We start from the raw sequence: 24863 nt of genomic DNA, 5'->3' as shown, positions 1-24863 counted from the left end.
ATAGTTGGTCTAACTTGGTAGAGAAAAATAAATCAAAGACATATGTATATCCAGTGAGAGTAGGCTAGAAAATGGGCTATATTGTATTGTTGTCTATATCAATAGCTATTAAAAAAAAAAACTCATTCTGGTAGTGATATGAAGGATGTGGTCTCTGTATCTACACAGCAAAGAAGTGATGGAATGATACAGCAATTTTCTAGCTCAATGGATTAAGGCAGGCAGATCTATCCAATAACTCAGGCCTAAAAAAATTTCCTATTTGGACTGTTAACGAGATGATTTTTGCATCAGTCTGTGTGTGCATACATAGAGACAGTATCTCTTTGCATTTTATATAGAGAATTCTTGGTGCCTGAGGCCTAATGTCTGGGAAAACTTGACAAGTGAGAAATACACAAGTTAAGGATTCCTGATGGGGTATGTGAACAAAGGGAAAAGCCAGTCAAAAAGAAATTAGGCCCTAAGTGCTTCTGGAAAACAAGATAAAGTGGAGGGAAATTACTTCTAGCAGTGTGATTTCAGTAACTGCAAGAAAAAAATGGAGTCGCTGGTCAACAGCATTTAGAACAGTCTCTAGTAGAGTGGGCTTTGTGTACCCCATTCACCCCCAACCCTTTTGATAGTCAGGGAATGAGATGAAAATAAACATCAAGGCAAGATTCAAAGGAGTAAGGAAATTACCAAAAGGGCAACCTGAAATGTGTATGTGAAACAGAGGTGTTAGGGGAAAGGCTCTTAGTTCAGGTTCGATTTTTGGAAGAAATGAGACACTTGTCATTAAACAGTTAACGAAAATAAGTTGACTTAGCCCTGACAGCCAAGATATGCAACAATGATATGATGCCCCTTAGCTTCTATTGATACACCTCTTTTCCCCATTTGGTCAGTAGGGCAAGACATGACTCATATGGTCTTCAGACATCCATCAAATCAGAGGGGCTTGACTCCATATAGGTGGGACATTTCTGCCCTTAGGTGACCCAAAAGGGAGACAGAGATAAATCAGGTATAACGGATGATAGCTTTGTCTCCTAGACTTATCACAGGAAGATAGTCTTTCAAGTCATACCTACTTGTCCTTGGTGATGGCTGGGGATAGGCAAGGGGCTGATTTCTTGGTAATTTGTATGTGAAAGAGCCTCAGGATTCTCTTAGCATGGGTTCTTGGAGCCACTTCATTTCCCTTCACTGATCATCCCTGAATCACTGCCATCAGGAACAAGTCATAATTGGTAAATCCCACAGTTCTTCTTGGTTTAAACCCATTTCATTGACTTGTAAGTAGCTGTATCCATTGAAGAAAGTCGCTTAACCAGTACTGCAGTTTCCTTATTTGTAAAATGCAAGGACTGAACCAAATAACCTGTCAAGTGTCTTCTAGCTCTAAACCTATGCTACTATGATTGTGGGAATAGGTAAAAAAAAAAAGTTAATGTTGACCTTCATTGGTAATTCTGTTTGACTATATTTTTAGTACTTTGATTAAGTATTTATTGTAACTTGGAATAGAGGCTCCAGTGGGGATCAAGATAATGGGGAGGTGTTTTCTTTGAGGAAGTCAGGGGTGATCCATGAGTTCTGATAAGATAATACATGAACCAAACATTAGGCCAACAAGAGCAGAGTAGTAACATAAAGGGGTAGATTTAGAGACACAGGAAATTAGCTCATAGAGAACCTGGAGTTTCTAAACTCTATGAAGTTCACTCACTATTGAGTGTAGAAAATAATACATGGGGATGAGGGATAGGTTGATAGTACCTGATCCTTATTATTGAATGAAAATAGCTCCTAATTTCTACATTAGCAAATCTAAGATAATCTAGGTAGAGAAGGCAGCTGTCACTTGACTACATTTCTCAGAACTATTATAAACTGAGCCTTGCCTGAGTGTATCCTGTAGAAGAAGGGACAGGTATGTCTCTGAGAGATCCCCACTTTACCACCTTTGAGATATGAGTGGGCTAAGATGAGAGATTTGATTCATATGTGATGACCCCAAAACAATGTTACAATGACTTCAGATTTTGTCTAAGGATGTGAATAGAAATGCTTTTGGCTGAGATATCCCTTTTTCTCATTGTCAGATGAAATGATTGAAATTTTTTTTTTACAAAGGATAAACATTTCCTGAGAATTTCACTAATTTCAAAATAAATTAATGTTTGGGGTGCCTGCCTTAAAAACAGATTGCTTGGAAGTGAATATAATGGATACTTGGAGTGAAATTGAATGCCTTCCTTCTCTTCCCAGACATCTGGATGTGGCTATGGTTGGAAAATATCTAGAGAACAATCCATTCATTCCAACAATTTCATAGTTTCTGAGGAACTTGGCCTTCCACATAACTGATTTCATCTTTTCTTTTTCTGATGAGTCCAAAATGTTTGGGTTCATTTCAGTAGCACCTTGAGGTTCATGAAAGGCTAAGGACTTCTTGTGTTTTAGTTACAATTCCTTTCCAAAGAAGAAACAATAGTCTCCATATAAATTTTTGGTCTGTATTCTATTCACGTATAAAAAAATTCACCTCTTTAAAGACTTAAGTTTAATTTTCTTGATAGATATCTAATTTATTCTTTTTTTTTTCAGCCAAAGACAAGGTTTATTAGAACATCCATCATATTGGGCAGATTCTTAAGGAGTCCGAACATAAGTAAGCTATTGGCTAGATTATAAGAATCTAAGAATCTTAATGGAGACAAGGTGGACCTTATATACAGAAAGACTGTGGGAGGGACCTAGGAGTGGCCAGTAAGCTGAGGTGAACAGAACTCCTGGGACATGGACCTCTTGGCCAAGGGACAATGGAGCCTAGCTAGGACTAAGGGTGGGAAATGGCCAGGGGCGATAGGGAGGTATTGGATGTAGCCACAATGAAAGGCCAGTTGATGGGATTATGACCTCAGACCAATGCCGGAGATTTGGCCATGTGGGAAAGTCCAAGGTTTATCTAGTTTAGTTTTCAGTAGAGAACCTGAGAACCTTAAACTCAGAACCTCAGTTTACTTCTCTTCATATGCTACACACAAACCTCATTTGTCTATAATTTATGAATTCATAGAAAGGATTTTTTCTAAGAGTCTGGGTTCTTTAGTTCAGTTGGCAAAAGCATTGTCCTAATGGGATCCAAGGTCTAAAATTTAATTCCCATGTGGGTCAAGTTGCTTCTCAACAGAGAAAAATTGGTTCAGAGCCATAGAGTTAATGAACCTGATCTAGTTTCTAGAATTCAGGAGCACGACCCAGACTACCAACATAAGTTTCTTGTCACAAGGTAGAGAATATAGAAAATAACCCCATCTCATTAGGATCCATAGCATCAATTGATACAAAGTATTGGGCCCTTACTGTTATTTTTCAAGATCCTCTAAGTATCTCTAGAGCTGTCTAGTCCAAGAATCTCTTATAATTCATCCTCCGTTTTTTAAGAGGACCAGTGACATCACAGATGATGTCTTGACTTGTGTGTGAATTGGATTTAAGTGAGGCAGAGTTGCACAAAATTGTTAGTCTCACTCTCTCTTCTAGAGTCATCAAAGTCCAGTGGCAGGACAAAAGTGAAAATGTCTGTTGATAAATGATGCTCCAACCTCTGCTTGAAGACCTCAAGTGCACAGAGAATAGCAATAAATAACAATAATGCTAGTAATTTGTTATTTAGTCATTTTTCAGTCATGTCCAACTCTTAGTGACCCCATTTGGGATTGTCTTGGTGAATAACCTAAAGCAGTTTGCCATATCCTTTTCCAGCTCACTTTGCAGATGAGGAAACTGAGGCAAATAGGGTTAAGTGACTTGCTCAGGATCACATAACTAGCGTGTGTCTAAGGCCAGAAGAAGTCTTACTAACTCTAGGCCTGGTACTCTATCCACTGCATCACCTAGCTGCTTAATGCTAATAATAGCTCCAAGAAATTACTGGAGCCTAAATTATTGATTGATGCGGATTATATTAGTTAATGTCCTTCCTAAATTCTGATACCCAGAACTAAAACCAGCACTCCAATGTTGTCTGACTGGGACAGCATATATTTATTCACCTCCCATGTGCTAGACTAATTTTTTTTCTTGTTAAGATCTATGATTCCATTGATATAGGGAACTCCCAGTGAGAAAACTCCCTCTACTAATGCCAATGGGCACCTGTTCTGCAAATTAGAATCTTAGAGGGTCATTGAGAGGTTACATGACTTGCCCAAGGTCACACAGCCAGTATGTGTTGAAGGCAGGGCTTGAACCAGGTCTCCCAGAGTGATGATAGATTCATGATGCAGAATGAGGATAGACATTTTTGTACATGAATAATGTGGGAATTTGTTTTTGACTATGTATATTTGTTACAAGGTTTTTGTTTTTCTATTTCTTATTAAATGGCAGTAGGAGCAAGGCATGGGAAAGAGAGACAATAAAAAACTTGTTCATTGAAAGATAAAATGAACCCAGAGCTTCCGAACTTGGGGGGCAGCTAGGTGGTACCATGGATAGAGAGCCAGGCTTGAAGTCAAGTTTTCAAATCCAGTCTCTAACACTTGTTAGCTGTGTGGCCCTGGGCCAGTCATTTATCCTCTGTTTGCCTCAGTTTTTTCATCTGTATAACTGGGTGGTTGTGAAGATCAGATGAGATAACACTTAAGCACAGTGCCTGGCACATAGTAAGTACCATATAGATGTCATCATCATCATCATCATCATCATTATTTATATTATATATGAATATATAATTACATATAATTATATAATAATATTATTAACTGATTATTATTAACTATGTACTGAACTGTGCTTCCTCTCAATCTCTGTACCCCTCTGTTCACTTTTGTGTCCCCTGAGTATACCAACCTCAAACCTAAAAGACGGTGCTCAAATCAAGCATCTTTTATGTAATTATAGAATTAGAGGAAAGAAGGAACCTAATCTTTCTGAAAGGACTTACCCATGTGAAGAGCAAAATTTCTGCTGTTTTTAAGAACTCCTGGAGAAAGAACACTCTCTCCCTTTCTTCAGTAACTTTTACTAATCTCATTCAGAGGTGAGCATCCAGCAATTCCTTAATAGCTTATGGGCTCAGCCCTACAGGCTCAACTTGAATTCCTTTTGTGACAGCAATCCTCATTTCCAGTTGATGGATTTTCCTGTGTCTGATTGCTACAACATTAAAACAAAATCACTCATGGGAACAATTTTATTTTTGAGTTATTTGGAGAAACAGCCATGCAGAGATCAAATTATTAGTCCTTGAAGAAAGTGGTAGCAAAAAAAAAAAAGACATTTTGTCTTGTGCTGACAGCGTGCAAAATCTGTAGATAACTTAAACTCAGAAGACTCCTTAAAAATAAAATGTTCCTCCCTGTGTTGGAATGGACAGTGAAAGTATTCTCATCGAGTTTCTGAATCCTCTCACCTGACTCAAGGGCAACTCTTGCTAGAATTACCAGGGTAGTAGTGGGGAGGAGGGTTAGCCCGGAGATAAAGGAAGAATGAACCTCTCCCACTTTCTGATTACCTATGACAGATAACACCAGTCTGTATCTATTAGCTATAAAGGAACTGTTTAAATGGAACTGAGAATATTTAGCTTGAGGAGTAGAAGACTAGGGTTAGAGACAATATCTATTTTCAAATTCTTGAAGAGCCCTCATATAGAAAGGTGATTATTTATTCCTCTTCTCTCCAAAGGACAGAACTAGGGGCAATGGAGAGAAGAATGAGAAGGGCCGTCCTATCTTCATCATTAACAGTACTTTTCAATAGATACATTACGGGTGATGCTTCAGACTCAAATCCCAGTGCCTCGATTTGATACAGGAAAGGAGTGGGTGACCTCTTGACCCTCCCTGATATCAACCAACTGGAGTTAGTCCAGAGGAGGAGAGCCAAGATGGTCAGAGGACTGGGGACTATGCTATATGAGGACAGGCTGTAAGAACTAGAGACATTTTATCTGAAGAAGAGGAACAGTAGAATGGATAAAATAGTTCTCTTCAAGTATTTGAAACCTGTTAAATGGCCCCAAAGTGCTGACTGGGAGTTGAAGAGAAGTAGATTTTGGCTCCGTGAAATGAGGGAAAAGTCCTGCTAATATACAGGGATGTCCAAAAGTAGAGGAGGGAAATACGAAGGAAGTAATGGAACCCTTCTCCCTGCAGGTCTTCAAATAGAGACCACAACCCTCATTCCCCATCTGACTGTGCTTCTGATTTTCTGGACTTCACTCTTATCTCCTATTTGCCCCCAGTACATACTTTCTCACTCCGCTATCTTCCCCACCCCCTCCAATGTAAGTTACCAGAGCAGCTAGGTGGCAAGGTGGATAGAGCACTGGCCCTGAAGTCAGGAGGGCAAATCCAGTCTCAGACCAAACATTTGACACTAGCTGTGTGACCCAAGGCAAGTCACTTAACCACAAATGCCTGAAGAAAAAAAAAAGAATGTAAGCTGCCTGAGGGCAGAAACTACCTTTTTTTTTTATAAATTCAAAATTAAATTTTATTTTATTTTCAATTGAAGATCCAATTTCTCTCCCTCCCATCTCCCCCACTACCACCATGAGAAAGCATGAAAAAACAAAACCCTTTTTACAAAAATATATAGTCTAGTAAAACAACCCCTCTCCCCCATTGACCACGTCCAATAGACTTTGGGTCCATCATCTCTATTGGGAGGTAGGTAGCATATTTCATCATGTGTCCTCTGCAATTGTGGTTGGTCGTTGTGTTGGTCAGAGTGCCAAAGTCTTTCAAAGGTCTTGTTTTTTGCAATATTGTTATTGTATACATCGTTCTCCTGGTTCTAAGCTCATTTCACTCTGCAATATTTCATACAAGTCTTCCTGTATTCCTGGAAGCCACCCCCTTTACCATATCTTACAGCCCAATAGGATTCCATCACAATCATAGACCATAACTCATTTAGCCCTCATCCAACTGACAAACACCAATTTTCAATTCTAAATTTCCAGCTCTTTGCCACCAAAAAAGGATCTGCTACAAATATTTTTGTACATATGGATCCTTTTACTCTTTCTTTGATCTCTTTGTGGGTATAGACTTGATATGGATATCCATGGATCGAAAGGTATGCCCAATTTAATGACTGTTAGGACATAGCTGAAAATTGTTTTCTAGAATGACTGGACCAGTTCAAGCTCCACCAACAGCGCATTCATGTACCGGTTTTCCCGCAGCCCCTCTAGCGTTTGTCAACTTCATCGATCTAATTGGTGTGAGGTAGAACCTCAGAGTTTTTAAAAACTTGTATTTATTGAATTACAAGTGATTTAGGACATTTTTTCCCCACACAGTTATGGATATCATAGAATTCTTCCTCCAAAAGCTGCCTATTCACATCCTTTGACCACTTATCAATCAGGGAATGGTTCTTATTTATATAATTTCAATCAGTTCCCTAAATATCTTAAAAGTAAAACCTTTATCTGAGAAATTTGCCCCAATTATTTTTTTCCTCTGAGAAATCTTCAAGTGTAATTGGATTTCAAGACTGATGCATCTTTGGGAGGTGTTGCTTAGGCACAATTTGGTGTGTGAGCTTTGAAGAAGGGGGGACATTATGCATTCTTTCTTTGAGAGTGTCTGTGTGTCTAGGGGACCAGCTCCAAGCACATGGAAAGAAACAGACCTGGTAGGGCAGAAGTGTGCAGAAAATCGGCTTCTTTGATTTGCAGCTTCCCTCCCCAGAAACAAGGAACTTCCCCTTAGAACAGATCGGGGCCTCTCTCTTGGCTTAGTGATCTCACTTATTTGTGTATTTTCTGTTACCTTCTCATCTGTAGAAATTATCTGATTTTTATTTGCTTTCAACTTGAGTAAATGGGCTTAGTCAGTATTTGCTTTTTTTTTGATGGTCTTTTGTGGGAATGAGTCAAGCTTGTGAGTAGAAGATTGGGGCACTGTTAAGAGGTTGCTGTCAGGGAAGCAGTTTTAGACTAACCCTAAATCATGCTTCTATCCCAGGAATATTTAGAGAGGAAAGACAGATAGAATTGTAGTCCGGGTCAGAGTTGGCAGCAAATTGGTCACTTCTCCTGCTCTCCTGCAGACAGGAATCACAGCCTCCTTTGGAAAGGCATGAGCCATGTTCCAGGGATATCTTTCCATGCCTCCTGAAAAAGCCCCATTTAGTTAACCCATGTGGACATACACATACCATACATGGGCAGCACACACCTGATGCTGTAACCCTGTGAAGACCTGGGGTACAGGCCTTTCTCCTGGGCTGCTGCCCTATGTCAAAGGCCAAGCCTACTGCTGCAGGGGTCATTACTCTGGGGTGAGTATCATGCACTCCAACAATACCTTTTTTTTTAACTTGTATTTGTATCACCAGCACAGAACACATATGTCTCTCATATAGTAAGTGCTTAATAAATGCTTGTTCCTGATCTACCTACCTACTGTAGCTACCTTCCCTGGTCCTTAACCTCTTTTTATGCCCTGGATCCCTTTAGCAGTTTGATGAAACCCATGTATCCCTTATGAAAATAATGTCTTTAAAAGCGTAAAATAAAATATATAGGACCACAGAGGAAACCTATTACATTGAAAGATGGATACTGAAATGTTTTTAAAAACAAGCTCATGGACCCAAGATTAAGAACCTCTAAAAATCTAAGTATTCCTCTAGTTGCTGTATCAGCATGCCTTGGCAACCTAGGGAAAGGGAAGTGGGTGATAGTGACTTGCCCTGTGAGCAAACTGAGGAACCTTAGGGTCTGAAAAATGTTGTGTCTTATCACCTGATTTGTCAAGCTTTGAAATCTGTTGGATATTGCTTTCTTAGGATGAGAACCTGAAGGAGGAAGACATCATTATCCATGGCTTTCCTGAGTGGGAAGAGGGAAACTTCATATTAGTAGTAGCTGTAGGACAGCTTCTTGCCTCCACTGCCACTACCTTCTTCTTCTTCTTTCTTCTTTTTCCTTCTTTCTTTCCTGCTCACATCTTGCATTTTTCCCTCTCTTGTGGCAGCTTGTATTCCGTCTCTTACTAAGCATACTGAAAATGTTCGCAGAGTTTGCAGAGGGTATTGTCAACCACTGCATTGTCCACAGGCTTGTGGAAAATTGAGTTCTCAACAAGAAAGTGAAATACCCACATCAATGAGAACATGGATCCATTGAAAGTCCTGTCTTGAAATATTGTGAAGTTTTAGCTACTTCTTTTGCTGGATCTGTGATTTTTCACAAACAAAAATTATAACCCTTGGTGATAGCAAAAGTTAGTTTCATTACTTTATCCATGATGTCACTGAATACTGAAAGGTCAAATGTTTTCTCTAGTATCACCTTAATACAAGACTGGACTCATGATTTATTTTTTAATTGTGTAACCCATTAAATAGTGCTGCATTCCTATTCCTGGTGTGACCTTTGATATGAATATGATCCTAGCTATGAACTACTTGGTAATGGTCATATCTAATTTATCTTTTCATGTTTCACTTTGCTGTGCCTTCTTTACAGTACAAGACAATATAAAATAATGAAAAATATCCTAGATTTGTACTCAGAAATTTGTAGTCTGAGTGCATGCTCTATGAAGATTGCATGAAGGAGCTAAGAATGTTAAAACCAAGGAACAGAAGGTTTGGGAGTGGGGAAACATGATAGCTGTTTCCATATATTCTCCATATATCTCTAGGGTTTCCAGACGTAGGGCAGCTTAAACTTACCAGATTATGGGATAATATTTATATATAGATATAGATATTATCTATATCTATATATGTATATATATATCTATATATAATATCTATATCTATATATGTGTATATATATATATTCATATATATGATAAGCTATTATACCAGATTATGGGATAATATAGGCTCATGGGACCTCAGAGATCATATGTTTTAAATCACTCATTTGATAGGTAGAGAAACTGAGGTTCAGGGGGAGACAATGACTTGTCCAAGGTAACAGAGCTAGTGAGTGGCAGAGCCAGGGTTTGAACCCAGGTTCTCTGACTCCCAATCTCTCATGCCTCCTATTTTCACTGTCCTGCTTTGTGGTTGAACTAAATTCAATGGGCAGGAATTTCAGAAAGGCAAATGTAGACTTCTTAAAAAGAGAAACTTCCTCCTCATCATAGCTATTCATAGCTATGGGATGCCCCAGTGCCTCCTTATAGGAAGTCTTTAAGTAAAGCCTCAATGGCCATAGATATGATGTCAAGGGGATTCTTACTTGGCGGATTCTTTGTCAGTTGGAAAGATAGGTTCTAAGATGCTTCCACCCCTCAGATTCCATGACTTAAGGGTGTGTGAGGCCTCTGTTGGTGAAGAAATCACATTCCACCTTCTCATTCCTTTTTATCAAAAGTTGTTACCCAAGGTAAAGCATAGGTATGCGCTCTATGATATCAGGTAATGGTGATGGAATGGGGGAGGATGTTGTGGCATTAAATTCTAACTAAAATTATGTCTAAACGTGCCAGGAAACTTAGCTTGAGAAGTAGATCACTCCTTTTGTGCCCATTCCCTTTGTCACCTTCCTTAGCAATGATGGATAGGTTGGGTGAGAGCAGACCCCGAGGATGTGATAGCCTGCTGGATTTCAGAACTGGCTGTCCTGTCGGTTGGTAGTGAGTAGTAAATTCTGGTAGTAAATCCTCAGCATCTCTAAGCCATAAATGAGGCAGCATTCAGCTGGCTGTTTTCCTAGATCAACCTGGAGTGTCTTCTCACCTAGTACTATTTCTAGGACCTGGAGACCTTAGCGACTATGCACCCTCCCTCTCTAGCAGACATCTGAGAGAGAAGTTTGCCATCGTATCTGGTCAGTCTATGTCTAGTACTGGCCTTAGCTGCCAGGAACAACTCAACATTATCACACAACGTCACTGGTATAATTGCTCGTTCCTGGAGTCCTCAGGGAAACAGAAATCATTCTGTTTCACAAAGTAAATCACAGGGCTCATCTTTATATTTCAGTGATTTGGAGTGACAGCCTATTAAAGGTGCTTGCAGACACAAACAGGATCAGGTGGTAAGAAGAATTAAACAAGAATTACACTTGGCTGGGTAACCTTGAGACTAATATCAACAAAGAGAACCATCGGCTCTCCCATGGTGTTTTGCCTTGGCCTTTGTAGTGAGCTCTCACTATAGGAATAACCTCAAGAACAGAAAAATAATAAAATAGGGTGCCAGCCTTCGCCAGTGCCTCTATTTATTACTCTCTGCCTAGCAACCAGCTGCCCCTTTGTTGGTGATGGGGATTTTTTAGAAGATAGACTTGGTTTCATCTCTAGGCTGTGGAATCTATCAGTTTTGACAGCTCCCCAGTGGCAAAGTATTTGACCTCAATAGATTATCAAGTGGGAGGGCTAAGTCAAATACTTGCGTTAGAAGTAAATGAAATAACAAAAGCAGCAGCAGTATCATAGGCACCATTTTCTATATGAAGCCTTTCCTGATGTGCCCCATCAATAGAGCCCAGGACTCAGAGTCAGTGCTCTATCCACTGCACCACCTAGCTGCCCCAGAGCCCAGCCAAATCTTCCTGGATTTAAAGGCAGTTCTGTGTGCACTCACATACTTCTGGGGCTCAAGACATATAGGTAAAACATACAAAGGAAACATTTGGCCCACCCCTGGATTCTGCAGAAGAGTCTTTCAGGCTACCAAGTCCTACATGAGCTTCCTTACTCCATGGACACACAGAGACTCCTCTTCAATAGCTCTCCAGAAAGGATAGGCAGTATGGTCTTATAGAATTTCCACCTAACCAAAATGGAGCCCAGTGGCAAACAGATTCTGCATATGTTATAGTTGTTTTGTGGACATTCACAAAGAAGTCCCAAAACTTTGAAGGCCAAGAAGTATAGATGTGATGTATAAAAAGTTGAGACATAGTTTCTGGGTAATTAATCATTTTTTAAATTATGCTAGTACATGATTAATAAAAGGAATCTATGGCACCTCGAATGCCAAAGACCCCTCATGGAACCCACTCAAAGCTTATATGCCCTTGGAAGAGTGGGTGTTCCTGAGGATAGCAATCAACTCTGATTGGTTAACAATTGATTAGAAGAATGAATATTATAATAAGAGATGGACTTATTCTAATGAGAGATTAGGGGACGTGACTCTGACAAAGAGACTTATCTCTTATCCAGACTTCCCCCACCTAGGGCAATCTAGACAAATGGGAATCCACCTCTGCTCAGACCTAGTCAAGTAGAACACAATGGGCTGGAATTCACCTTAGATAAAATTCTTCGTAAAATTCTTTCATTGGGTGGGATAAGGATTCTAAGATTTCACTTCATTGTCTGCCCTGCCCTTCAGAGAACTCAGCTTTGACATACCCTCCAAATGAGGAAGGGAAAAAATTCTGGATCTCACCAATATTTGGTTATTTAATAATCATTTATCTCATTAGCATGCCCCACCTATTTTGCACACATATATGCACACATACACACACACATATACACACATGCATATGTGTGTGTGTGTGTGTGTGTAAAATCAGCTGAACTCTGCCACAGTGAGTTTTCATAATAAAATTATGGAATAGAGTTTAAGGTACTAGTACTTTTATTGTGAAACTACATTGATTGGGACAACATTGTGCAGGATATGTCTGTGTGGGCATTAACAGAATGACCTCAGGATATATACTATGCTTGTGTCCCTGCCTGAGTCATTCACCATAAATATGCAAAAAATACAAGCTGCTTTCCCTTCTTAGAGATTGTAGAAGGGCTTAAAGAATTGCTCTCTAGTCTCTTTTATTTAGTAAGATGAGTTCTTAGACAGGATAGAAGAAATAAATCTAGGAAGGAAGCCAAAAATAATTTTAATAAAAACTGGAAAAAGTGAAAAGAATTCTGAAATAATGTAGGAAAAGTTGGTGAGTGTGAGAATATGATAAAGAAAAAAATAGTATCACTTAAAATGTGAACTTGTTTTAACTTGATTAGGTATGTTGAGGATGTGTGTATTTCTCAAAAATATTAAAATACTTAGTTTTATTATTCATATGAGAAGATGGGAAATGAAGAAGTCTAGAGCATCACATTGTTAATATTGATATTTCAAGAGATCAATGATCACCTGTGAAGGGATTCCCTTCATCTGTGAAATTTAAGCCAATTCAACAAGTATCTATTAAGTCAGTCAGTCATTAAACATGTATTAAGCACTTACTATGTACAAGGTATTGTGCTAAGCTATATGCAAGACAGAGGGAAAGCACTAGAATTAAAGGAGATCAATCAATTAAAAAAAAAACATTCATTATGCACCTACTATGTTCCAGGCACTGAGGATCCAGAAAGAGGCTGTCAGCTCTGGAAACAAATGACCAAAGAGTCACAGAGGTTTTGCAACCACTGTTAAGTCCAAAAATACCAAAGAGCTCACACAGCTTAAAAGCAAAAAGCTTTCTTTATTCCATTAAGTGAAAGAAATTAGACGCACTTGTCAGGGCCTCCTCTAGTAGGAGGCGGGAGGCAGTGGGGTTTAGTGGGGCTAAACCTTGATTTACATATTTGTGGCTAGATAAAGAATCAAACAGTGTAGTGTAGCAACAGTGGTGAAACAACAAAGTCCGTTCATAGCAGAGCTTCATGTCTAGGATTGTTGGTGCTTGCCCAAAATCTCAAGGACCATCAGTTCTGTAATTTAGTTGCAGCAAAGTTCATCCAGAAGGCAAAGGATTGTGGTTATGCCAAACTCAGGGCACAGCTTGCTTGCTAGGCCTTAGCTCTGGAAAACAGGGTGTCTAAAAAGAGAGGGATGGTCTTGGATCCTGACATGCCACAAGTCAGTCCCAGCCCTCAAAGAACTCATGGTCTTACAGAGAAACAACAAGCAAACAAATATGTACAAATAAACTACATACAGGATAAATAGGAAATAATTAAAAGAGGAAAGGTACTGAATTAAGAGGTGTTCAGAAGGGCTTCCTGTAGAAGATGGGACTTAAAGGAAGCCAGCAGGTGAAGATGTAGAGGGAGAGCCTTCCAAGCACAAGAGATAGCTAGAGGGAAAAATGCCTGAAGCCAAGAGATGGAGTGTTTTATTTATGGAACAGCAAGGAGACCAGTGCCACCGGATTGAAAAGTACATGGTAGGGAGTAAGATGTAAGAAGACTGGAAATAAGAAGATAGGTTATGAAGGGTTTTGAACACCAGAGGATTTTGTATTTGATCATGGAGCCCCTAGAGTATCTACTGGTCAGACTTTCACTTTAGGGAAATCACTTTGGGGGCTGAATAAAGGATGGACGGGAGTGGCGAGAGACTTGAGGGAGCCAGATTCACCAGCGGCCCATTACGATAGTCGAAGCGTGGGGTGATAAGGGCCTGCACTAGGATGGTGGCAGTATTCGAGGGAAGAAGGGGACCTATTTGAGAGATGTTGCAAAGGTGAAGTTGATAGTCCTCGATGACAAATTGGATATTGGGGTGGGGTGCAGTAAGGGAAGAGGTGGTAAGGAGTTAAGGATGACACCTACATTGCAAGCTTGAGGGAATGTGAGCGTGGCGTTGCCACTGACAGTAGTAGAGAAGAAAGGAGTGTGGAGCGTTTGAAGGGAAGGATGATGAATTCCGTTTTGGACATGGTGAGTTTAAGATGTCTAGTGGGAGATGTGAGATTGGAGGCCAGCGGAGAGGTGCTTAGGATCAGGAAAGGCTTCTTGTAGAAGATGGGATTTTACCTGGGATTCAAAGGCAGCCAGGGAAAGTTTCCATTCCCAAGTGAGGAATAGCCAGGAAGTTAGAGTCATTGGATCATGGTACGTGGGGGCAGGGTGCAAAGTGTAAGAAGACTTAGAAAAGTAGGAGGGGCAAGTTATGAGGGTCTTGGAGTGCCACAGAGGATTTTGTATTTGATTCTGGAGGTGATAGGGAGCCTCTGGAGTTTGAGGAGAGGGGTGATGTGGTCAGGCCTGTGCTTTAGGAAGATCCCTTTGAAGCTGAGTAGAGCATGACTTGTGGCAGGGAGCCCAACCATCAGGCTATGAGGGTCTGTGGTGGCAATGTCAGAGGAGAAAATGGGATGTATGCAAGAGACTAAAATCAACAGATCTTGGCAGCAGGTTGTAAACGAAGGTGGAGCGAGTGAGGAGTTGAGGATGACACCTAGATCGTGAGTCAGAGTGAATGCAGGATGGTGGTGCCCTTGACAGTAATAGGAAGGTGTGGAAGGAGGGAGATTTGGAGTCAGGAGATAAGAAGTTCAAAAGTAGGATCATCCTTGTGTATAGCTGAGGTGGGGTGCAGTAGGTCATGGAAAATGAGTAAGTTGAGGAGAGTGTTTGAGCGAGAATCATTGTGTATGTCAAAGTCCTTTAGAGACACTGTGAGCCAGACTGAATTCACTGAGGGAAAAAAAAATAAAATGGGAGTGTCCTGGAGGGCAGAAGACAACAGTTATCAGAATTTTGATTGGGTGTTAGATGTGATTGAGTGAACATCAGAGTAGGAAAGGTTACTGAGCCATTGGGAAAAGGAGAGAACCTGGAAGTGGCAGTGGGTAGCAAGGAGTATTCCATGACCAAGGGGTCTGGAGAATGAGTAAAAGTACAGCCAGTGCTGGAGAAGGTGGCCAAGGAGAATGAGAAAAAGTACAGCCGGTGCTGGAGAGGGTGGCCTCATGTCATGAGGATAGATATGGGTCTTGGTGAGGACCAGAATACGGAAGGAGTAGGAAAGGAAAAGCTTCAGGATGACAGTGAGTTTGTATTCTATGGAACAAGCACATTCCTAAGAGTACAGTGGAATGGGTGGGACATTGGAGATGAGTGAGTTAAGGGTGAGGGGAATGGACACAAGGGATTGGTCTATAGGGGCAGGAATGTGGCTTGAATGATGACTAATGGGGGTTTCAGAATCACTGGGATGGTTAGAGTATGGTTAGAAGTTTATCACTGAGAAATTAGTTTAGATGGATGTTCATTGTCCATAAGGGTTTGACCTCAAGGTGGAGTCCTTTCAGGACTGTAGGCAGGTCAGGTGGGGGAACAAGCCTGTGTTATTGCCCTTCCCCCAACACAGAAAACCAGGCTGAAGACTTGATAGAATGGCCTTTTTCCTCTTCCCTGGAAGAGAGGAGTCTGGTGCTTGATGAAATAGTATTTCTCCTTTATAATCAAGAGGCCAGAGATCAGACAGGACACCTGGTCCAGTTGAATGGCATCCTCACACCTAAAGCAGGAGACTTTGCATGATGGAATAGTATTTCTCTTCTTCCCCCTGGAGACTGGAGATGTGGCAGGAGACTTCACATGATAGAATGGCATTTTCTCCCCTTACCCTGTAATAGGCTAGGGCATAGCTGCCTAGGGGAAGAAGGAGCCATCTGGAAGCTTCTTGTTTTAATTTTTCTTGCTAACTAGGTGCCAAATTTTCTTGTTTCTTCTGCTGGAGGAGTCAGAAATGCCTGAAGCACCTTATAAATCCAGTGTCACGAGCATGGTAGTGGATACCTTGTCCTAGTTATGGCTCCAATGACCAGGGAGAGTTCAGCTGCACAGATAGTTACATGAATAGGAGAATAAGTACCTACCACATGCAAGGTATGGGGGGGATACAAAGATAACAGCTTCTACCCTCAAGCAGCTTACATTTTACTGGAGGAATACAAGGAATGAAGAGATAACATTACACCTCCAACAAGGGGAATCCGGAAAGCGGTAGAGAGTAGGCCATCCATGCCTTTTCATACTCTGTGACTCTTTCCATGTTCTTTCATAGGTTCTCCAATGCATTAGAGGTCTTATTCCAGCTCTTTCTACCAGCAAAGCACATTTACTACAGAATCAGCCCACTCTCCCTTTCCAATCATATATGTCCTCTTTCTTACTCCACTTCCTTGGCCATGCAGCATTGGTAGATATATGCTGCCATTTGCTTATGCCTTCTATGTCTTTCCATTTCCCTTTGGGTTATCTGCCACTTTGATTCTTTAGAGGTGTGGTAATTCTGTGACTAGAAACCACACGCCAACACTAGGTAAACATTTGTGTTAAAAAGGTGGTATTCTGTGCTCAACATCATATTGGCATCTTTGAAAGCACTGTGCAGGTTTGAACATGAAATCCAGTTCACTCTGTCTCTTATGAACTCTGTTAGCTCAAATCACTGTCTATCTGCTATATCTATATGTACTAACTCAATGAACTGGTAATCTAAGGGAAGGACATAGCCTAGATAATAATGAACGTTTTGTTATCTGATTGGCTGTCTCGGTATACACTGTTAGGTTTATCTCTTTTGAGTAATCATGACACTTATTGAGGAGACTGCAATATTCTGGAGCGTGGCAAACCAACCCAATGTCACCCCCAAATAGGAACATTTAGAGGCAATTGCCTCTTTGAAAAAAAAACAAAATCCTTTTATTTGGAGCCTATGCAGAACAATCTCCATGTCAGTGTTACATCCCTCAGGTGAGCATACTTCTCCCTATTTTAAGCCTTGTTTTACCATTAATAACTAAAAAGCTGTTTTCTCTGGGGTTACATTTTCAAAGATGCTCATTATGAAACAGGAGTCCTTAAATATCCTATATTAATATGCTTTATTTGAGGAAGATTACAACCTATCGTTGACCTAAAAGATGTCTTAGAGATGTGCCTGAGGTACAGAAAGATTAAATAACTTGCCTGTGATTAAGCCTTGCCCTGTCAGAGGCAGGATTTGAACCCAAGTAATCCTGACTTCAGGCCCCAGAATTACATCCATTATATCATGCTGTTATATGTAAATGTAGCGGGTAGAGTGATGAAGTTGGAGACAAGAGGGCTTAGTTTGAATCCTGCCTCATATACTTACTAGCTTTGCCATTTAGGGCATATCAATCTCTCTTAGCCTCAGTTTCCTAATCTGTAAAAATGGGGTTGTAAGAGCAGTTAGTGAAGATCAAATGAAATAACATGTGTGAAGTGCTTTATAAACCCTGAAGAGCTGTTATTATAAATTATTATCTTCTAACTCCAGCATTTTTCCTGTCCTATGTCAAGAAAATACTGTGCAATAAGAAAATAGTAAAGACTTTATGAACTGAGCTTTTGGCCTCTTTCATGGAATCCTTGCTGATTGAATGAATGTAAGACAGCAAAGACTTGAGGTGAACACTTGGAGAGTGGTTGCACTGCTGTGACTTCAAGGCTTTCTAAGACCAGTCTCAAGGCTGGCCTGTCACTGGATTTCAAAGTTTCCCAAGATCCCATAATATGCTCATGGGGCTGAGGGCCTAACCTTGTCCTGCTTCAGAATGTCTCATTGAGAGGCTGAAATTCCATCTCATTGTATGTGTTTGGAGGCCAGGGCATCTGTGATTTTTCCTTATGAGATTCCTCTCTGGCCAGGTTGCCCCAAGCTCATTCCAACATGGCTCCTCCGACCAAATTAAAAAAAAAACCCTACTGGAGAGAAGGAGGAATGTTGGTGGCAATCCTACTGTTCAGAAGATACTCTTCAATGGTTGTTGCCTGCTGACTCCTGATGGGAGGAGGTACAGCCCTCCAGTCTCATGTGTCTTATCTGAAGCTATACCTTGAAATCCCAATGGCAATGAACCATTTATGTTTATGTGAGAAGTACCTGATGTTAAAGGCTCTAACCAGAGGGATGCTTCCTAGAGAACATATTATTGTCCTTCTTTTGCTGCAATTTAGATAGTAGGATTGCGGTGTTCACTCTTTAATAAACTTGAGCTCACCAAGAGCCAACATTGCATTGAAGAGAGTATATTTCTTTCCAGATGAGTTGTTTAGAGGCAGTGCTATTAATAAAGCTGTGTATAACAGCTGCCTTTATTTATTCATAAATACGACACAAACATCTTACTTGTCAAAAGGAGAGGATTTTCTTTTACTATAAAAAGATAATTAATTCAGGCTGGATAAACTTAATGGCGCATTTACCATCTGGGCAAAGCAAACAAAACACCAGAATAGAATTGTGTGAAGACAGAATAATCAAAATATAGAATAAAATTCCATGCTTTAAACTGGATGTTGATCTCTTGAGCAACAAATAATTTTCCACACCAAGTACTTTGCACATGTTGGTTTGAAAGGAGAAACACAACACAGTAGTGCACAGAAAAATACAACAGCTGAGCTGGGGACCAAAGTGACATCCACTCATGCTTTAAATGGGCAGTCACATTAAAGGTGGGCTCTGCTGAGGTAACTCAGCAGCTGAATTCTCTTGATTCTCTCGAAAAATATTTGCAGGTATGGACAGCTCCCTAAGTCTTGAGGTTAAGCGATCACTGAGTCTCAGGGAGTGCTTGTCTGGAAAGCAAACAGTAGTTAATTGATGACCAAGATCTTCAAATTTTTCAGTTCAAACAACTGAACTGAAAGGTAGCACTTAGCCAAAGTAGAATTCATCATCTTTCCTCTCCCCCACCCCACCCCACCCCACGAGCTTTCCTTCTTCTAAATATCACAGTTTCATTAAAAACTGGCCCACCATTCTTCTAGTCATCCAGGTCCACAACCTTAAAGTTATCTTTGACTCCTCACTCCTCCTTACCCAGTATATTCAACTGAACTTCTTGTTTCTACCTTCACTACATCTTTCCCAGATGTCCCCTTCTCTTTAATTTTACATTTGCCACCCTAGATCAGACCCTTATCACCTCTTACCTAGATGATTGCAATGGCCCACTCAAGGTCCTCCCTACTTCAAGTCTCTCCTCACTCCAATTCCTTCTCCACACAGTGGTCAAAATGTTTTCCTTTCTGACCATGTCACTATCCTGCTCAGGAATCTCCAATGGCTCCCTGTTGCCTCTAGAGGTAAGTACAAACTCCTCAGTTTGACTTTTAAAGACCTTTACAACCTGAACCCAATCTACTTTTCTGCACTTTAGAAAGTATATTATTATTCATTTCTCCCTGTCTTGGACTCTGTGGTATAGCTGAACTAGCCTTCTTTCTGTTCCTGGTGATTGATAATTTGTCTCCCATTACCATGTCTTTTCACAAGCTGTTTCCATTTGTGTAATGTTCTCCTTCCTCATCTCTGCCTCTTGGAGTCTCTTGTTTCCTCCAAAATTCAGTTCAAGCAAAACTTCTTACATGAAGCCTTTCCTGACTACTCTCACCTATGAGTGCCCTCCCCCACAAATTACCGGGTATTCATATCGTCCATGCTTATTTTTTTTTTTTTACTTCATGTCCCCTGATAAAATGTAAATTTCTTGAGGGAAGGGATCATAGATTTTTTTTTGTACATGCAAGTGAATACTTCATATTTAACTAAGACAGTGAATGTTGATTGAATGTTGGCAGTGTTGATTAATTGATTGATGGTTGTCTCTTAACTAGTATCTTACAATCTAGAGTTAAAAATCACCTTTAAGTCTACCTCATATAAATCTCTGCAATATTCCCAACAAGTGATCATCCAGTCTTACTATAATACCTCCAGCGACAGATGTTAATAGTGGGATTCTAGTCTCATCCCAATTAATCAGCCCATCAGCAGAGTAAATTTAGTATTAAGGAATTTTTCTATAGTCCCATCACAATGTTTGGACACATTTTTAATCAATTTGAAAGGATCATGGGACTTTTGGTCATTGGATGAAAGGCACATGACCACACAGCAAGCATCTTATAACTAGTCAAGAAGTGATGGGGATGGGATCTGGACCCTAAAAGGAAAAACCCTGGACTTTCCCATCTGGCCAAATCTCTGGAGTTCACCTGAGGCTATAATCCTATCAACTGGCCTTTCATTGTGGCTAAACCCAATCTCCCAATTCTGTTCTGTTACCTCCCAATTGCCCCTGGCCACTTCTCACCCTTAATCCTATCTAGACTCCATTCTCCCTTGGTCATGTGGCCCTGGTCCCTGGCTTTCTGTTCACACACTCCCCCACCCCCCCTTACTGACCACTCCCATCCAGATCCTCCTTAGACCCCTCCTCCAATCACCCCAAACTACTTGGCCACTCCTAGATCCCTCCCACAGTCTTTCTGTATATAAGGCCCATCTTGTCTCCATTAAGGTGCTCAGATTCTTAAAATCTAGCCAAAGGTTCAGATTCTTATAATCTAGCCAATAGCTCACTAACATTCAGATTCCTTTCAGAGTCTGGCCAACATGGCGGATGTTCTAATAAACCTTGTCTTTGGCTGAAAGAAGGCTTGGGTCAAATTCTTTTGGGCAAGACCCGCATATCGTGATTTTGGGGTCCCAGTACCCTTAAACCTCTAAACCTCAACAGAAGAATAAGCTTTTGGGGGGTTTCTATAAAAATGTACACATACACACACAATGTATATACGTATATACATATATACATACCTTGTGTATATGTATATACATATATACATACCTTGTGTATATGTATATACATATATACATACCTTGTGTATATGTATATACATATATACATACATTGTATATACACATTGCATGCATGTGTGCGTGTGTGTGTGTGTGTGTGTGTGTATTTGGAGAGAGCTAGAGAGAAGATGGATGATTAGATAGATATTAGTCTGGCAGTAGGCTAAGCTAACTAGTGAACCAGTCTGTCATGAAGGGACTCCAGGTTCAGGAATCACTTTATCACTCTTGAGAGGAGTTGGGGGGAGAATTTCCTCCCTTCAGCCTGCGTACCTCTCTGTCTCTCTCTGTGTCTCTGTGTCTCTCTGTTTCTCTCTGTCTCTCTGTCTCTCTGTCTTTGTCTCTCTCCCACCCTCCCTCCCTCCCTTTCCTCCTACTACTCTTCTCTCTGTCTGTTTCTCTCTCTGTCTTTCTATATCTCTCACTGTCTGTCTCTCTCTATCTCTCTGTTTCTGTATCTCTCTCTGTCTCTCTTTTTATCTCTGTCTGTCTCTGTCTTTGTCTTTCTGTCTCTGTCTCTATCGATCTATCTCCCTGTCTCTCTCTCTCTCTCCCTCCCTCCCTCCCTCCCTTCCCTCCTACCACTCTTCTCTGTCTGTGTCTCTCTCTGTCTCTGTCTCTGTCTGTCTCTTTGTCTCTGTCTTTCTGTCTCTATCTCTGTCTCTCTCTCTGTCTCCCTCCCTCCGTCCCTTCCTTCCTACCACTCTTCTCTCTGTCTTTGTGTGTCTCTCTCTGTTTGTTTCTCTCACTGCCTGTCTCTGTCTCTCTCTGTCTTTCTGTCTCTTTCCATCTCCCTCTCTGTCTCTTTGTCTCTGTCCATCTGTCTCTGTCTGTCTTGCTCTCTTTCTGTTTCTCTGTCTCTGTCTCTCTTCTTCCCTCCTTCCCTTCCTTTCTTCCCTCCTACCACTCTTCTCTTTGTCTTTGTGTCTCTCTCTCTGTTTCTCTCTATCTCTGCCTGTCTGTCTGTCTCTGTCTCTCTCCCTCTCCTTATTCCTGTCACTTCCATTGGTCGTGTTATTGCAGAAGCTGAACCCATGGAAGACAACACATGCAACCATAAGCAGTGAAGGTAAACATGGCATCAGTGATTTAGAACTAGAAAATACCTTAGAGGCCAGCAAGTCCAACTCTCTCATTTTAAAGATGAGGAAATTGAGGATAAGAATCACTTAATGATTTGCCCAAGCTCCCAATTAGTAAACACCTGAGGCAGGATTTCAATTCAGGTCTTCTTAGCTCCGAGCCCAGGGCTTTATCTACTTTGTTGCCTAAGCGGGAGAAAGGGAGGTTTCCCGAGAAAAGGAGAAGCTCTACCTCTAGCTGCCATCTCTCCCCTCCTGTCTAGAAGGTCACAAATCCTAGGACTAATGACCTTGGGGCAAAGAAAGAGAAGGGTGTCTGTCTCTCACCCATCAGGAGGCTCTGACCATATGGCGGCCTCTGACTTTGTACCTATTTTTTCTGATTATTGACAAGCAAATATTCTGAGGTAAATGTGTCCGAGCGGCACATTGCAGGTTGCAGGGCACCAGCTGAAGGGGACAGCTCAGCAGCAGACTGACCCATATAGCAAAGATGTCACGCCCTTCAAGAAACCAGCCCAGAGGAGTGACTCGTCTTTCACAGACACTAAGCCCAGCATCAAACTTCCTAAGGATGTCAGAAAGGGAGAAAACTACTTCCAGGACTAGGAGATGAGAAGTATCCCTTTGCCGCATGTGTTCTCAATATGTATGCTTCATTACTATTGCCCTTCAAATATGTACCCACTCCCCTAGGGAACGTGGAACTTGCATGCAAGGTGAGAGTATGCACCTGGTTAGGAGGGGAAGGAATGTTTTTGTGCCAACTCTTCTTGCTATAACATATTAGTCCATACCTTTCTAAAATACTTTTGCTTACTATCAATAGTAAGCACCCCGATAGGGGCTTCTGAGTGACAGTACTAGAAACTCAATCCCTCAGGGTTATTCCTAGAACCCTGAGGAGAGTAGGAGTAGGAGCCAGCCTCCATGGGCTCAGCCTATGAAAGCAAGTGCAAATTGGGGGAGCAGTGCTGTCATGCTAACTCATCAAGCAATCTGTTTTATTTTAGGATTTTCTAATTACGTGAAAGCTGTTTGAGCCCAAATCTGTCACCCTATAATTAGTGTCAGGCAAATCTAGCAACCTTGGGCTAGAATTTTACATATTCACAGCCAGCTATGGTGTCCCTGCCCCACCCCACCCAATGGTGCTCTTTTCCAGACAAAGTATCACCTATTCCCTTCAATGCCCGGCACACGGTGCTTCTTGAGTCATTGATGGATTAATTCAACCAATCTTTATATAGTATCTTCTCTCTCTACTCATCATTCAAGATGCCCCACCCAAGCCATATTCTAGTTTGTCAACATGTCTCCCGAAACATAATTCCCAGGAATATGCACAATGTTTTCAATGTAGTCCTAGTACTTCAGAATACAATAAAACTTTTATTGAACTCCCTCTTGGCTGTTGACATAGTTTAAGATCACATTAACATGCTTGGCTGTCAGATCCAATTGTTAACTCATTATGAGCTTGTGGGCAAATAAAGGGCTTGTTTTTTTTTTGTTTTGGGTTTTTTTTAATACTAAAAGTTGATTAACTGAGTCATACCTCTGTTATTCTGTTCAGTTGGATTTCTGAACTTATAGTAACTAACTGCCAGACTCTCATTAGAGAGTCTTCATTATTTCAAAATTATTATTACTTTCTTAAGCTCTTCCTCCAAAGATCCTAACAGTTTTACATCATTCTCAATATATCACATAACTGACTTATAGTTTCAAATCCTACAATCCTGTTAGATTGAACTTTTTAAAGATAGCTTATATTTCTTTAGGGCTTTGAGGTTTGCAAAGTATTACTGATACACGAGTTCATTTGAGGGTGAAAATATCTGTCAGGTAGCTCTTATGAGAATATCACCCCAATTTTGCATGAAGACCAGTAATTATGGAAGTGTTGTGTTCTCTCTGCACCCACAGTCTAAAATCTCAGATCTCTAGAAGTACTGAAGATAGGGTTAATAAGTAGATACTGAAATCACCTCACCACATGCCAACACAAAACATGTTTCATATATCTGAACCAAGCCCTGGATTCAGTGTTAGAAAACCTAGGTTTTAATCCACCACTGCTAGTGAATACTTGTGTGACCTTGGGCAGGTAATTTCATGTTTCTTGATCTGTTTTGTCATCTGCAAAATGGGAGGGCTAAACGGAATGATTTTTAAGGTTTTTCCCAGATTAGATTCTACGAAGATTGTTAATTTATAGGAAAGGGTAGCTAGGTGGCACAATGGATAGAGTGCCAGGCCTGGAGTCAGGAAGACTCTAGTTCAAATGTGGTTCCAGACACTAGTTGTATGATCCTGGACAAGTTACTTCACCCTGTTTGCCTCAGTTTCCTCTTCTTTAAAATGAGCTGGAGAAGGAAATGGCAAACCACTCCAGTCTCTTTGCCAAGAAAACCCCAAAATGAGGTC

This window comes from Vombatus ursinus, unplaced genomic scaffold (genome assembly GCF_900497805.2).
Source record: "Vombatus ursinus unplaced genomic scaffold, bare-nosed wombat genome assembly UNPS02014784.1, whole genome shotgun sequence".
In the NCBI taxonomy this organism is placed as follows: domain Eukaryota; kingdom Metazoa; phylum Chordata; class Mammalia; order Diprotodontia; family Vombatidae; genus Vombatus; species Vombatus ursinus.
Note: the sequence above shows the minus strand (reverse complement) of the source record.